The sequence below is a fragment of the Megascapheus bottae genome, chromosome 17 (genome assembly GCF_031878675.1).
Source record: "Megascapheus bottae isolate mThoBot1 chromosome 17, mThoBot2.hap1, whole genome shotgun sequence".
NCBI classification, from domain to species: domain Eukaryota; kingdom Metazoa; phylum Chordata; class Mammalia; order Rodentia; family Geomyidae; genus Megascapheus; species Megascapheus bottae.
In genome coordinates, this window is record NC_143525.1 from 35587496 (window position 1) to 35594096 (window position 6601).

Below are 6601 nucleotides of genomic sequence, written 5' to 3' on the forward strand. Positions count from 1 at the left end.
CGCTATGCCCCGCCCCCTGGGAAGGCGGGGACTCAGGACGGCTGGGATTTGTAGTTCTCCTGAGAGTCGGCGGGGCCGAGTCGCGGTTTAGGGAGGGGCGTGTCAGGAGGCGGGGCTTCGGATGGGGAGATGGGCTGGGCTGCTCTGGGAGAAGTAGGTACGCGGCCGGGGGCCGTGGCCTGATCGCTTCTGAGGTTGTGCCGAACGAGTCCCTGGTGTGGTAGTCGGAAGAGGGAGTCGCTGGCCCCTGTGGCGGTGGCTCTTCTGTGGGGACCGGGAGTCCCTTCCCTCCCAAGGGAGAAACTGACGTCTGCCTCGGCCACACCAAACCCTGGGACTCACCCAGAGCAGCCTGCCTGAGATGCGGTCCTTTGGCACGCGGCTCCTCTCCCTCCCTGGAGGTTGACCCAAAGTGGGATAAGCCCAGGGGAGGGGTGAGTGAGCAGTGGACCCAGGCCTTCCTCGCATCTGCGAGGTTTAAAAATTCAGGGGAGATTCTAGCACAGGGCTGGGGAGCTACCTGCCAGTCCCCTGTCCCACTCCACCTCACACTGAGACGCTGGAAAGAGTAAACTGACGCCTTTCTCCTCTGCACACCCCCCACACCCCCCACACACCTTTTCTGTAGGTCTCCTGCTCCCTGAATCTAACAACTGTCTAGCTTCAAGGAGGCCACAATCATCCACTAATCAGCTCAGGTGATGTCAGTCCAGTGATCAGACTATCAGCATGCACACAAGGTCAAACATACACTGCAACCATGTTGCAATAGTCTAGACAAAAGCTCCCCCCAGCATGAGAAGGGGTATCAATGTGTGAGAAGTAATGCACCTTCTATCTGGCGAATGTAACTGTAACCCCTCTACTAATTACAATAAAAAATAAAAATAAATAAAGCTCCCCCCCCCCCCCAGCTCCTTGGCTCTTCAATTCTTGTGTAGCAGGGAGTTGAGCAGCTGAACTTGTTACCCATGCCTCCTAAACCAATTGTTGCCTGGCCAATTGTGTCACTTCCCTGTCCCTTCCTTCATTCTTCCTTCTGAAATAGCAGCTACTTATCTGCTCTTGATCCTGCTCTTGGGTCCTACTACAAGGGAGAGGGCTACCAAGTCTTCTACCCCTACAGAAATTGAACTCCACCACTTCCATCACTACCAAGAGCCTCTCCAAATAGCATAACACTGTATGAAGGATTGTTTCTTCTAGGCAAAGAAAATAATCTACAGCTGTATGTCAAGGCTCAAGCCTGAAATCCCAGCTACTGTGAATGTGGGATTTTAGAAAAAAAATGACACTTTGAAACCAACATGGGCAAAACATTATCAAGACCCTATCTTGACAAACAAGCTGGGTTGGGCATGGTGTAACTGTTAGGAAACTGAGCCATAAATGTTAGGAAAGATCAAGTAGAAGAAAGGAGAGGAAGAAGGCAGAAACATCAACAGACCAGACAGAATAGGCTTCAATTCTTGCTGCAGAGGGACTCCATGTAATATGGAGCAGGGTCTGAGAAATGGGGAAGGAGAGAGGATGTTTAAGGGGCTTTATACAGTTGAGGGTAAGAGTTTCTTTTGAGTGTCTTTGCAATTATAGCAGACTGTAGAATGTCCATGCAGCTGTGACAGACAGGGTACTTTCACATAAGATCAAGGGTGAAGTTTTACTGAGAATAACTCAGGGATAAGATTCTGGGGAGAGCTTCAGGAGGGGTCCCCTGGGAAGACCGCCAGTGGTCCATGGGAGCCACACTGAGTTGTGAGAACGAGGCAGATTCCCATCAGTTACCTATCTGTCATCTCATGACAGTGGAGGAGAATCATGATCCAAGGTCTGCCCAGGCAAAAAGTATAAGACTGTATTTGAAGAGTAACCTAAAGCAAAAAGGATTAGAAGCTTGGCTCAAGTGGGAGAGTATAAGTATATGACTCTGAATTCAAAGCCTAGTAGAGAGAGAGACAGAGAGAGAGAGACAGAGAGACAGAGACAGAGACAGAGAGACAGAGACAGAGAGGGAGACAGAGACAGAGAGAGACAGAGACAGAGAGAGACAGAGAGACAAAGAGTCTCCTATGAAGATATCCCAATTATGAGAGATAGCAACTCAGGGTTTTTATGGGCTAACCAGACTATTGTAGGTAAAAAGAATCTATATGAGACACAACTGTTTCTTAGATTAGAAAAATAGATTCCTGGGAACTAGAAATCCAGGTGGAGAATAAGCTACTACAAAGTCTTTGTGTGTCAATTTGGCATTGTCAATAAAAATTTTAAATACACTTGCCCTTTGCTCCATCAATCCTGTCTTCAGAAGAAGGTAAACCAAAGAGGTCCCCTGAGAGAATGGGGTTCAACTTGGCATATACCAGATTCATGATGTTGTGGCAGAAAAGACTCTCCGGTAGAGACCAGCAAGGTTTATAGTAAAGCAAAACAAAGAAAAGAGAGTGCATGGGCTGGGAATGTGGCTTAGTGGTAGAGAGCTTGCCTAGCATGCATGAAGCCCTGGGTTCCATTCCTCAGTACCACATAAACAGAAAAAGCCAGAAGTGGTGCTGTGGCTCAACTGGTAGAGTGCTAACCTACCAGAACAGGGGCTGTGCCCAGTCCCTGAGTTCAAGCCCCAGGACTGGCAAAAAGAAAAGGACAGTGTACTCCCAGACATGGGTATGGCCATATGAAGAGAAGTCTATGCTGAATTCTAACATGAACATTACTTATAATCGGTGTGGGAGAGAGGGACTTCATTTAAATATTCCTTTAGCTAAGTGCTTCTTAGGGTTCCAAGACACCGAACATGTCCAGATCATTCCTGTTACTATGGCATGCTAATGTTATGGGCTGAAATCTACTTTTTGTGTTTTAAATCACCTTTTAGACATGAAAGTTTTGGGGAAACTTTTTAAAATTTTTTGTATATGTTTTGGTACTGTAGCTTGAACTTGGGGCCTTGCACATGTTATATAACTGCTCTACTTGAGCTATGCACCAGTACTATTCTTCTGAGATAGTTCAATGCTGGCATGAAACTCAAAATTCTCCTGCCTCTGCCTCCTAGGTAGCTGGGATTCCAGGAATGAAGCACTATGCCAAGCTTCAGTAGTTTTCATGAAGGAACATGTGTTTGATCCTAGAGTATAATAAACATCTGAAACAGGAATGGGAGATATGGCTCAAGCGGTACAGCAAGGGCAGAGCAAGAGCCCTGAGCTCAAGCCCTAGTTCAAGCCCTCCTTCCCCCACCAAAGAGAAAAACAGCAACAACAACAACAACAACAACAACAAAAAGACCTGATGTTTTATTCCTTCTGATTGTAATTTCTTCGGGATTACTTACTTTTGACATAGTTCACCAATTACACTTTTTTTTTTTTGCCAGTCCTGGTCTTGATTTCAGGACTTGAGCACTGTCCTTGGGCTTTCCTCAAGGCACAGCCCTTGAGCCACAGCATTACTTCTGGCAATTCTATGTATGTGGTACTGAGAAATCAAACCCAGGTCTTCATGCGTGCAAGGCAAGCACTACCTCTAGGCCACACTCCTGGCCCCAACTACACATTCTTATTTCTCCAAAACCAAAGCTGAGGAGAGCTAGCTCTACTTTGACTTCTGAATAATGGTAAAGCAAAATGCCTTCTCAGGGCTCTAAAAAAAAAAAAAAAAAAGAAAAGAAAAAGTTAGGTTTGAAGCAAGGATGAAAGTGGAGAGAGGAGGTCATTGTTTTACAGTTCAAGGAAGGAAGGAATGTAAAGTTCCTTCATGAAAAGAGAGCAGTGCTCATACACTTATAATCAATGTTCACTTCTGAATGCCTAGTTTCTGTTTCACTGTCCACATTTCTACCCTACCCTGTCTCAATTCTTTTTCTAACAATCTGTCCTTCAGGTGTGCTTATGTATGTACCTGAAGACGCGGATTCTTGTACTTTTCTTCTTTACTGAATTTCCAGAACTTTGAATAAGGCCCTGCATATAGTAAATATTAAGTCAACATTTGCTGCCAGGTAACACTCGAATCCAGGTATTGCTGGAGTCACGTGTGACTTGATTAGGGCAGGGAGAGCAAGAAAGTAACTTCAGGAATAAAGGCAGAGAGATTGGGCTGCAGATCTGTAAGCTAGCTAATTAGGTTTTCTACTTCCCCCAGTCTGCACCCCCCCACCACCACCACATCTACCTTCACCCATCTCCAGCAACTTTCTCTGTCATATCCCGTCAGAGCAGAGCTTCCTCTAACCCAAACTGAGCAAGTCAGCCCCATCTCCTTATCACTTTGCTGTCTGACTTAAAGGCTTTGACTGTTTTGCTCTTTCCATTTGAATCCCCTCCCTTCTCTTCTGGACTAGCCAGAAAGACAAACCTATGCAACCTCACAGAAAGGACTACAGATGCCATTTCCATGCCCAGGGTTTGACCATTTTCCCCCCTCCAGTCTAAAAGGCTTAGATTGGCTAGTGACTCCTTCCAGATGTTAAACTGTTGTATACTAAGCAGCTAATATTCAAAACGCTAGCACACACTCCTCACAGCAACAGCTTGAAGTCAGTGCAATCACTACTTTGCAGGTGAGCAATCTGGCCTCTGTATGAACCCCCAACTGCAAGTCCCCAGCCCTTTATCTACAACTTGCCACAGGAGAGGAGGCGGGAGCAAAGATCCTGTTCAGTGAGTGAGTGAGTCTCCCTCATTTGACTGCAAACAACTCAAAGCCCAGGAATGGGCCTTGCATAGTTTGTTATCTCCAGTGTCAAGGGTACAGTCAGGCACGTCTGAGGCACTCACTGTGCGTAACTGAATAAAGTTGTAAATGAAGGAAAGAGAGCTTTGCACAGCAGTATATGCCTCTAATCCCCAGAATTCTGGAGGTAGAACCAATTTGAGGCCAGTCTGGGCTACAGGAGTGGGGGGAGGGGGAGGCTTGCAGAGGAAAGATAAAGAAAGTGGAAGAATATGATTCAGAAGGAGGGTCTTTATCAGTATGTCCAGATCTAGACTAACCTCTAAGACAGCTGGACAGAGAGAGGGTCTTTCAGAGGTCCACCCTGTGAAGATGCAAGGTATTCTAATTCCTAAATTACTCACCTTTGCCTAGCATTGATTGGCCTCCTATTGGAGCCAAGAGCCATGTGTCCTGGAGATGTCTTTCCATGGAAGTTTAGCATCTGATGGTGAAAACTCATCCCTGGAAAGCTGGGGTGATGAGATAGGCCTGTCAACACCCTGGGCAGCAGTTATGTTTCTGAGGCTGCACTATCCCTTCTCAGTGTTCTCCAGAAAGACCACATAACCTTAGGCTGGTTCCTTCCCAAAGACACCCCCTAAACCCCACCTCCTTCACTCTTGCCTTCTTTCAAAGTTGTGTAGAGCTCAAACAAAATATAGCCATTTCAGGTTTAGATCCCATCCTGTTAAGGATCCTAGGTCCGGGTGGACACTGTAAATTCCTGATAGCAGAACAATTTTATTGGCCACATACAGGTGGTCACCTTGTGGCATATGGTCATTTGACTATTAAAAAATCCTGCTAACTGAAAGGTCGGGGCTCTCAATTCTGACCCACTGCATCGGTGATGGTTGTGAGCCCAGGCTTGAGCTTGCAACAAAGGACTCTCATGGGCTTATATCAGATTTGGCTCCTTGGTGGTCTTTGGGGACCCCAAAACTGGGCATGACAGCTGCCACTGGTTTTTCCTCTCCAAATCTGCTGCTGTGTAATTCCCTTCTCTTTGAGGAAAATCTACAGTCTCTCCTATACACGCATCACTTAACCCCTGACTTTTTTTTTTCTTTCATTTTTGGTCAGTCATGGGGCTTGAACTCAGGGCCTGGGCAATGTCCCTGAGCTCTTTTTTGCTCAAGCTTAGTGATCTACCACTTTGAGCCACCTAGCTCCATTTCTGATTCTTTGGAGGTTAATTAGAGGTTAGAATCCCACCGGCTTTCTTGCTCAGGCTTGCTGTGAATGGTGACCTTCAGATCTCAGCCTCCTGAGTAGCTAGAACCACAGGCATAAGCCATCAGTGCCAGCTACCCCTGACTTGTATGCATGACACAATTAACTTTATCTCAGAATGAGCTTTATTACTTGAAGCAGGCAGAAGCAGAGGCCAATATCTTTTTCTGACACCAATCATAAGAGTTTTAGAGGGCATCTCTCCTATAAGATGCTCAGAGGCTTTCATCCCAAGCCTGGGTTGCAGCTTTCTCTCTCTTTCTGATAATTTAGGTAACCCCTCAAGGATGCTTAGCCTCAGATGATGCTTATTTGAAGCTCCTGAATCATAGATTTCCGAAAACATCAGAGCATTAAAAGGCTTCAGATATCCAGTTCATTTCCAGGATAGCTGGCAAATGACTGTAAATCCCAACACTATGGAGATGGAGACGGAAGGATGGAGAATTCAGGCCACATAGTGAGACTCTAAGCCATATAGTGGGAGTCTGTCTCAAAAAAAAAAAAGAAAGAAAGAAAAGAAAAGAAAAAGAAAGTAAAAAGAAAAGAAATGAAAAAGAGAGAATAAAAAAGAGAAATACCATCTGCCAACTCTGATTTTACAAAAGAAAAATAGGAAAACTGAAGTCCAAATATAGGTGACCTTTCTGCA